Raw genomic sequence first — 9,920 nt, 5'->3', positions numbered from 1 at the left:
TTAAAATACCATTATCAAATTCCTGATATGTACCCTCGAGGGGGTGCACAAGATACATAAATGCAATCAGTCTGTTTCCACTATTATATTTCTATACTTCGTGCTTTTGTATTCCATAAAAAAAAATTAAATCTTAGGCTACAAATAAAGTAAACAGATTTAATTGTATTTTGTATAGACTGTATACAGTATATTAAGCCTATTATGCTGCCTTGAGTTTTTTCATCAATTTTAAACCACCCAACGGGCAATGGCTTAGATTTCCGTTAAGGTTACCATAAATGCGAAATGTCCATTAATTACAATATCATCGATATTCTATTGAAATAACATGGATACGAAGTGTAAGGTGATGTCCTCCTCGTGAAAAATTTAGTGATTACATTTTCCAATCCCTGAAAAAAAAATATAATAATAATTTTAAAAAATATGAATATAAAAACGTTCTCTATCGAATTAAGAAATGTGGAAAGGGTGCAAAGAAGAGTTACGATTATGATATGAAATATGATTATGGGATGATAGAATGAGAGTATGGAAAAAGGTGCTAGTTAGATTCTTCGTTTACAGAGGCAATGATTAAGTGGAATAATTTGCCTGTTGAAATACACCTTCCCTTAAACTCATCGAGTTTAAGAGAAGGTATGACAACCGGTGTGAGTGATGTACAACTCGATGAGTCTTTGACTTCATGGAGGTCTCTGGCAGCAGCGTGGATAGGCTTTTAGCGCCCTTGCCAAATTTGTTGCTTACGTGACAATTTCGATAAATGCTAAAAATATCCTGCTACTGGAGTCCTGACACCTGCACCCTTGGTAACTGTCCCAATGCCAAAGCATTTCTAACCCTACTTGCTGTTGACGGAGATGATTTGAAGAGACCATGACATTCTCCTTGTAGAAAGGTCTCCAAATTTTCTGCTACGCCACAGACAAACATTTGAACTTCTTTTACTGTAGAAATACGTTTCCAGAATATTCATTTGCTTGACTACTGGCAGGAATTTTATACTAAACTTCCCCCACTGTACTAACATTGTGGAAACTAGTCCTTTATCAACGACATTCGAGATTATTTGGGCTGCACTTTCTTCTTGTCGCTGCAGCTCAAATAATCTCATTGCTGGATCCATACCTGGTGTTTTAATGTGAACCCTCGTTCATCTATCCTATATATATATATATATATATATATATATATATATATATATATATATATATATATATATATATATAATGATAAGCCTTTTTATGTCAGGTTTGTATGTCACGTTTTTTGAAACGTTTTGAAACTCAGGGGCTACCCTGAGTGCCGAGTCTTCAAAATTCGAGTCATCAGAATTCAAGGAGAACCGGCCTACCAGTCCGGAACTGGTGGGGGGGCCTCCCCCTCTCTTTTGAAGACTCGACACTCAGGGGTACCCTAAATGTCGAGTCTTCAAAATTCGAGTCATCAGAATTCAAGCAGAATCGGCCTAGCAGCCCGGAACACGGGGGTTTGGGCACCAGGGGGCGTATCCCCCCAGTTGGTTTATATTTTACATTTATTAAAAATTAAGTAATATTCACAGAACACATCTATTCAATGTCACTTTTTTTTCTTTATATCAAAAGTATAATTGAGAAGTGAGTCCTGGTCCAGATTATTCCAAAGAGATTCACTAATCCGAAAACTTTGCGATCAACCAGAATTTGAAAATTTTCCATAGATCATCCCCACATTCATCTCAATAAACGATAAGCTATCTTGACCTTGTTCATCGAATGGTTACCATGCCAACTGCTGTTGATTTGTGAGAAAGTATGTTTCAAAACTTTAATAATATCAGGATGCGTTTCTATTCACTAGATGAGTGTTTAATGGAGCTCTGTCATAGCTTTTCATTCTCCTTCTTCCATTTGAAAAACAATTTCTCATGATCGTTATTTCAGATGGATAATCCGTGAGTAAGCAGAGAGAGAAATACGATGAATGGGCCAAGGATTTCAGCTTCTATCTCAAGAGCTCTCGAAGTCTACAGCGAGTAAAACATTTTCTCCCCTTAAATGTGGATCAATACACTCGGAATCGCATTTCTGAAATTCATGGTTTATCAATAATGTGCTGTGCTTTGTCATTCCCTCTCCTCACAATCCCCCACCCCTATTTCTTTAAACGTATGTTTCCGTAAAGGATCCTATTTCTTATGGAGTTGACAGTGGATACCGAAATCAGCTTGTGGCTTTTGTCTTTACACTTGAGTTTCTTACACAATTAGAGATGGATGATTAATGGCCCAGAAACATCTGGTGAATGGATGAAGAGCATTTTACCCCATCCTGATGGATCAATACGTTGTTTGGTTGAAATCCCACCACAATTGCCATTCTCTGTGTCATGTGAAAGCCACTGTACAGCATGATTTTATGACCAATATCTATTTTTTTTTTTTTTTTTCCTTTTCTTTTTCTGGAAACTAAAGCGAAAGCCACATTGAACACGCTAGAGCATCGGTGTCCAAACTATGGTCTTGCCTGGGCAACATTGAGTGAAGAGGAATTGTCTTGGGCCGCATATAAAATGTATAATATAGTTAATGGATATAAGTAACAAAACTTTCTTTATTTTTTATTTTTTTCTGAAATCTTGAAACCTATTCTCAAAGTCCTGTATCAAAACGGAAAGAAAGACCGCATATGGAATTATATGAATTTATTTATTTATAGTATAATACCTACATCACTAATAGAGTTCAAAAAATACATTTGAGTAGATGTGCATAGTTTGTGCGATAACTGTGTAAAAATCTAGTAACAAAAGAGCTACAGCAATGTTGTTTATATATTTCGGCAAAACTACTTATAATTTATACTTCTGTAAGTGATACGATTTCTATATGCCTAACTGTTAGGCTGACCATACGTACCATTTTAAACAGGACAGTATCGTTTTTTTTTTTCTTTTCCCTAGGCCCTCCCGTGGTTTTAATAAAAATGTCAATTTTGTCCCGTTTTTAATAAAAACTATAAATATAGTTTAATATTGATCACTCATAAATTATTATTCATAACCTGTAATCGTATATCAATATCATGGAAACCAGTAATTTGTATAACCATGGAGTCGCATTGTTCGATATTAAATATCGATATCTGCAGTGATTTATTCAGAGAAAAGAATAAATACACGTTGGCAACACTTGCGCATCTCAGACGGGGCGTCTGTTCTGCTGTAGCGTTAGTTTTTGTTTTGCTTGTATGCTAACAGGGGGCTTTGTTATTCAATGCCGGTGGTTTAAATTTCATATTTGTTTAAAGTTTTAAGTCTTATTTTTAAAAGCTTTAAGTCTATCCTTGCAATGTCAAAAAAACTGTGTAGTGATGGAACAAAAGTAGTATGCTAACATTGTGATGTCCATTTTTTCTTGCTCATGGAGGCAGAAGCGACATCAACCAACGTCTACATAGACACAAACATAAGGATGCAAAAGATTTTGGCTTCAGTTAAAAACATCAGCTCGTTTATGGTGAGACGTGGTGATAGTGAAAGCGAAAACATCGTAGCAAGTGAAGCTCTTGTTGCTTATTATGCTGTGCGTCATGGACAAAGTTTTCGCGCAAATGACTGTTTGTCGACATTATGAGCCAAACTTTTTCTTCAGCATGTAACAAATCAGAAGCAGGAATTACGTTTTATCACTATACATATTGGGCGAAGTAATATAGGATTTGAATAAAACAAAAAGCATTACGATGAGTTTGAGAGGTTCGTAATGGCGGTTTGCCTGTTAGTGTTTCGTGCATTATTGATGGTGAATTGTGATTTTGATTGATATGTTTTTTAGCGATTTATGCTTATTCATTAGTAATAGTAGTTAATTGCTTGCTACCATAAAGACACTTTATTTCTCCATAGTGGTTTATCCAGGTAAGTCAATTGAAATTACAAGGGCGGCAGTAGGCCTAGCGCTTGTAATTGAAATTACAAGCGCTAGGCCTACTGCCGCTAGTATCGCCATTGTTTCATATCTTGTAATCATAAGCAACTGTCTATTTGCTATCGTGACAAAGGCAAGGCATGTCCTGCCCCACAGAACAGACTTTGGGTCCAATCATGGAGGCACCATATGAAGAACTAAATTTCAAAGAACTTCTGGCTATCTTCAAGCATGTAGACAGTCTACTGCACACTAAATGGCCAGGAAAAGTCGTAATTCATCAAATAGAAGAGGTTGATTCAGATGACCCTCAACTCTCTGAACTTCTTCCCGGTATCCATCAAGATAGCACTAGCGTAATAGAAACAACTGCTGATGACAGTTCCATTGCAGATCACAGCGATTATCAGGAGGTTCGCGCTCGCAAAAAAACGCAAAACTGCAGCCTCTGAACCACCCAAAGCGGATCGAATGGAAGACGGTCCTGACCCGGACTCTCCTACCTCCTCAAGGGAAAAGATACCTCCGATTATTCTGCGAGAAAATAAAAAATGGATGTCCCTAAGGACTATGATGTCCAATTTAAAGATTTCATACAGTCAAGCAAAGAATGTCACAGAAGGTATTAAAATACAGCCCTGCTCAGTGATGGATTATCGAAGGTTGACTGGTGAATTGGATGCCAAAGGTATACAGTATCACACCTTTTCACTAGGATCAGAAAGAAACCTCAAGGTAGTAATCAGAGGTGTCTCGGAAGACGTATTCATGGAAGAAGTGTTGCGGATCTACACCACCAAGACCTACCACCCGTTAAGGTCAGTAGAATGACCAAAAAAAGACAAGACTCCAATGCCACTGGTTCTAATTGAGATCAGCCAAGCTTATAAGCACATATATGATCTGACATCCATCTGTGGACTAATAATTACTATAGAACCACTAAGAAAAAGAGCTTCAACAGGACAGTGCCACAGATGTCAAAGATTTGGCCATGCCCAGAAGATGTGCAGGGCTGAATTCAGATGTCTAAAATGTGGGGTCGCCTACCCAACAAATACATGCACTAAACCAACATCTACCCCGGGTAAATGTGCCAATTGTGGCGGTCTTCATACTGCCAATTACAAAGGATACGCTCACAACCCAAGAAATAGAAAATCAGTAGCAGAAACATTTTCTTCCTCACTCAGCACACCTATATCAGAGATTACTTCACAGTTTCCTGAAGTTCAATATAAAAGGTCAGACGCCTTTCAGACGAAGCCAGAGGTTCCCAAAAGAGTAACTCCGCAACAACAATCCAGGACACATGCGGATGTAACTCGTCCTAACACACAAATCTGACAGCTATCATTATCTCTTCTCCGCAAATATGCTGTTGGATTTTAGCAGATCCAACCCTTCACAAAGTTCTACTAACATATTTCTAAAGGACTCACAAGCCATTATTTCAGCGCTCACTAATGAACAGTAACAAATTAAAACCGGAATCTCTAGAGATCATTGCGTGGAACGCGAACGGCCTGAGTAAGATTTTAGAACTTCAAAATTTCGTCCAAAGACATCAGCCAGATGTCCTTTTACTAAACGAGACGCACCTAAGACCTTCAGACAACCCCAACATTTGTGGATACCAACTGTACAGAGCTGACAGACTATCCCACAGAGGAGGAGGCATGGCAATTTTCATTAAAAATTTCATCTCTCATCACTCTATAAACATCCCTCCTACCACCAACCTCGGCGTCACATCGAGATTATCACGAGTTCTGTCGGCAAATTAAAAATCTTCGTAGCATATCATCCTCCACAAAAATCATTACTGTTCTCGGATTTAAACACCTTATTCGATACCGGAGAGCCTATCATTGTGGCAGGTGATTTAAATGCCAAGCATTCAACCTGGAATAGCCATCACCAACAAAAATGGACAGATACTACAAAACTATGCTGGTTTCAACGACCTTCTTGTAATAGGTCCCGCTGATCCCACCCATCACAACACTTATTGTCGGGCTGATGTGTTGGACATAGTCATATTGCAGCACATCAGACTCCAATACAATTTAATGACGATTAATGATCTGTCATCAGACCATAACCCAATACGGCTATAATTGGGAATCCTTGAAAAATTATCTCCCCCCCCCCCCGTCACTCATTCATTCCTTGGGAAAGGCTCTCCAATGTATTTCCAAAATATATTGGTCCTGTTCCCATCATTAAATCAAAAGAGGAAATTGAAACAGCTGTTAAAAATCTAACAGAACAGATTAAAGCAGCCTGTGCAACTACCCGCAAATTCAACCACTGGCCAGAAGATGTTATGAATCTGATTAGAGAAAAAAATAAGGCAAGAAAAAGATACCACAACATCCGCAAGACAAACGGATCTTGAACAGGTTCAACTCTGCATTGAGATATGACCTTGCAGCACATAGAACTCAACTCTGGGAAGAAAAACTGACCTCCATCTCTACTGATAACCACTCCATATGGAATCTCATCCGAAAGATTAAAAACAGAAATAAACCTCTTCCCCCCCCTCCTAACAGATTCAGGTCTCATCCACACTGATGCTGATAAAGCTGAAGCAATAACAAATCATCTTGAAAAACAATGTAAACCTGCATACAACACCTCGATTTTAACCATATATACAAGATCCACCGTAACGTCAGATATTTACTCAATTCTGCTCTCACATATTCCACTCAAACTGCACCCACCTCACCTGCTGAAATATATGCTATTATTAAGAAGTTCAAGAACAAAAAGGATCCTGGATCCGACGATATCTCTAACAAAATAATAAAGCTTCTACCACGTAGAGCTAATGTCCATCTGATAAATACAATTAACTCCATCCATCATTACAAACATTTCCTTTCCTACTGGAAACTGGCGGACATAATAATAATATTATTATTATTACATGACACCTCCAGGGAGCCCAAAGACTAATCGAGGGAGGGCTTACTTTACCTCTGTCTCCACCACTCAATCTACCAACTATAAATCCACCAACTGTGAAAATATCACTAGTATTTTTCACAGACAATCACAAACATCCATGCCCAAATAACTGAAAATATCTTCCTTAGTGATGTTGGATTCAAGTGTATGCTTTGCAAAAGAGCTAATCAGGAAGACAGAGATGACAGGAGGTAATATGAAGTTAGAAGGGAGGATGTTGCGGAAAAATGACTGAAATGGATCTTTCCTACCTACCCACTCTTTCTTCAGAATAATCCGCTATTAGATCAATAGCAAATAAAAATCTTCACAGAAAAAAAAAATCCAACTTAAAGAAGCATAAAAATTCTATGTGGAAGCAAAATCTCAGCATTTTAGCATACTTTAAAGTATGTTAAAAGCAATAAACCTAAAGACAAGTATATTACTTTTTGGTATGCTGAACAAATATCAGATGAGTTTTATACCCAATCTATTAAGCTTTATTATGTCATTATTAAGGTGAAAGCTGCTGAACTCAACATTTATAAGGCATATTTCAAAGAAAGCAGCAAACATAGCTTTGTTTAGACATACAATTTAAGGCAGAAATTCTCTTTTCTAGAAAACATTTCAAGCCAGTCTGCATTTTATTCCTCCAAACTATTCACACATGCATTAGTTTATATTTTAATATACTGAATAGGATCTCAAATTGTGTTTGTAATTAAAGTAAAGACATTGATTCTTTATTCATGTCTGTAATTATATAAATCACCGATTTCATTTTTCACAGTTTGGAGTATAAAAATGTTATGACAATTCTTTTCATATCCTAGTTTAAGATTTATCAGCAAAATCTTATTTTTCAAGTAATTATCAGAAAAGTGAGACCATACCATGCTTACTAGAGATCTGAAATGGTTTGAAAAGAATGTTACCTTGAGCAGGACTGACATAATCAAATCCTAAGCTCACCCACAATACTAATGTGCTATAGGTTTACAGGTCTTTCATGACAAGATGTCATAAAATCATCTGATGGTGATAGATTTCTGAAAATCAATTGACTAGGCATAGCAGACTATACAAACAGGATTAACTGCTCTATGATAATTAAATAGGTCTCTATCTAAAGCTAGATTGCTTAGCTGTGACAGGCCATTACAAGGACTGGTGAGATTTCTGAAAGAGCTAACAGAATACAAGAATTCTTTTCTTGCTGGTAAAATTTAATGGATATAGTAAAAATACGAAAACTATCTTTTAAATTTTGAATAGTGTGAAATCTAAAATGAAGACTAATACCGATCCATAAACCTGGAAAAGATCCCAGATTGCCTCAAAATTACAGACCAATCAGCCTCATCTCAAATCTCGGTAAAATTGCCGAGAAGGTAATTCTTACCAGAATCCAAGATTCAGTACTCCGACTAAATATCCTGCCTGAGCAGCAGTTTGGCTTCCGACAATCGCATAGCACCACGCAACAAATACACCGATTAGTAGAACACATCATCACGGGTTTTAACTGTTGTCAATGCACTGGGGTTGTTTTCCTTGACATAGCCAGTACATTTGACAAGGTTTGGCATTATGGTTTGCTATACAAACTAATATCATCTGGTGTACCAATCGGAATCATTCATCTTATAAAGGCATACCTCTACGATAGGCGCATGCAAGTCAGGATGTGTGGGGTAGTCTCGACACAAAAAACTCATCTTGGCTGGAGTTCCACAAGGATCCTTACTAGCACCAATCCTATTCTCTTTATACTTGTATGATATACCACACAACCCATTATCTTCAATTAAAGCTCTATACGCTGATGATACAGCGATATTGGCCAGATCTTTAAAAGCCTCACCTAGCCATCAAGAAACTGCAAGAAAACCTACTGCTAATCGAACAATATTTCTCCAAATGGCGACTCCAAGTGAATTTCCTGAAGAGCGTAGCGTTCCTATTCTTTAGAAGATCAGTGCTTCCTAAAGAAGATATTCTCATTTTCAACGCTAAAATTCCGTGGAAAACTGAGATCGAATATCTTGGTGTAATATTGGACATAACACTGACTTTCAGCTCCCATATCAAGACTCTCTGTGCAAATACTTCAAAAACCATAGCCCAGCTCTACCCGCTAATTAACAGAATCAGTAAGCTGAGCACAAGAATCAAACTTCTCATATACAAACCGATGGTTCGTCCAATACTCATCTAGCTTCACCGGCCTGGAGTCATACTTCAAATACTAATATTCTCAAATTACAACATATCCAGAATAAATGTCTCAGAATGATCCTGGGCGCCCCGTGGTTCATCCGAACTGTCCAGCTACATCGGGACACAAATGTCCCCTATATTTACACTTTCATGCAGACTATAGCAATCAAATTCTTCTCAAAAGCATCTGTGCACCCTAACAAACTGATCAAACTGGCTGCAGATTATGACGCAATGGATTATTTCAAACATAAAAGACCCAAAGCCATCCTAAACTTCAACACTGAGGACTAATCTCCTAGCCCACTCAGGGCGAGCAATTAGCTCAAACTTTTCCACTCACAGTTTCTCTCAAGATAACCGGGAATATGAAAAGTTTTTGCTTCACCCCTTATGTCAGTAAAGTTAATAAAAACATCACAGTCAGTTTAGATGCAAACAAAAAAGACATCAAACTTTTTGTGCGATACTTTTTGCCAAATTGTGGCGTTCAAGACAAAATTATAGATTTTATTTCCTTACCTGATGAAATATCCGACATACAGTGTGCTATGTTAAAGGAAGTAAGTGACAAATTTGCCATACAAAACAAAATTGTTGCTTTGTGTGCAGATAACACCAATCTTGGTGGTTGCAAAAGACATGGCAAAAATAACCTGTTTATGTAATATATATATATATATATATATATATATATATTTTTTTTTTTTTTTTTTTTTTTTATCGTCTTATTTTTTCATGAATAGAGAATATTACATAACCCACGTCCTGTTTTTGCCATCCCAATGTCCCGTTTTTGTCTCAAGGAAATATGGTCAGC

The sequence above is a fragment of the Typopeltis vanoorti genome, chromosome 17 (genome assembly GCF_054136105.1).
Source record: "Typopeltis vanoorti isolate ZY-2024b chromosome 17, IOZ_Tvanoo_1.0, whole genome shotgun sequence".
NCBI classification, from domain to species: Eukaryota; Metazoa; Arthropoda; class Arachnida; order Uropygi; family Thelyphonidae; genus Typopeltis; species Typopeltis vanoorti.
The sequence above is the reverse complement of the archived record's forward strand: the minus strand, read 5'-3'. Positions refer to the sequence as shown.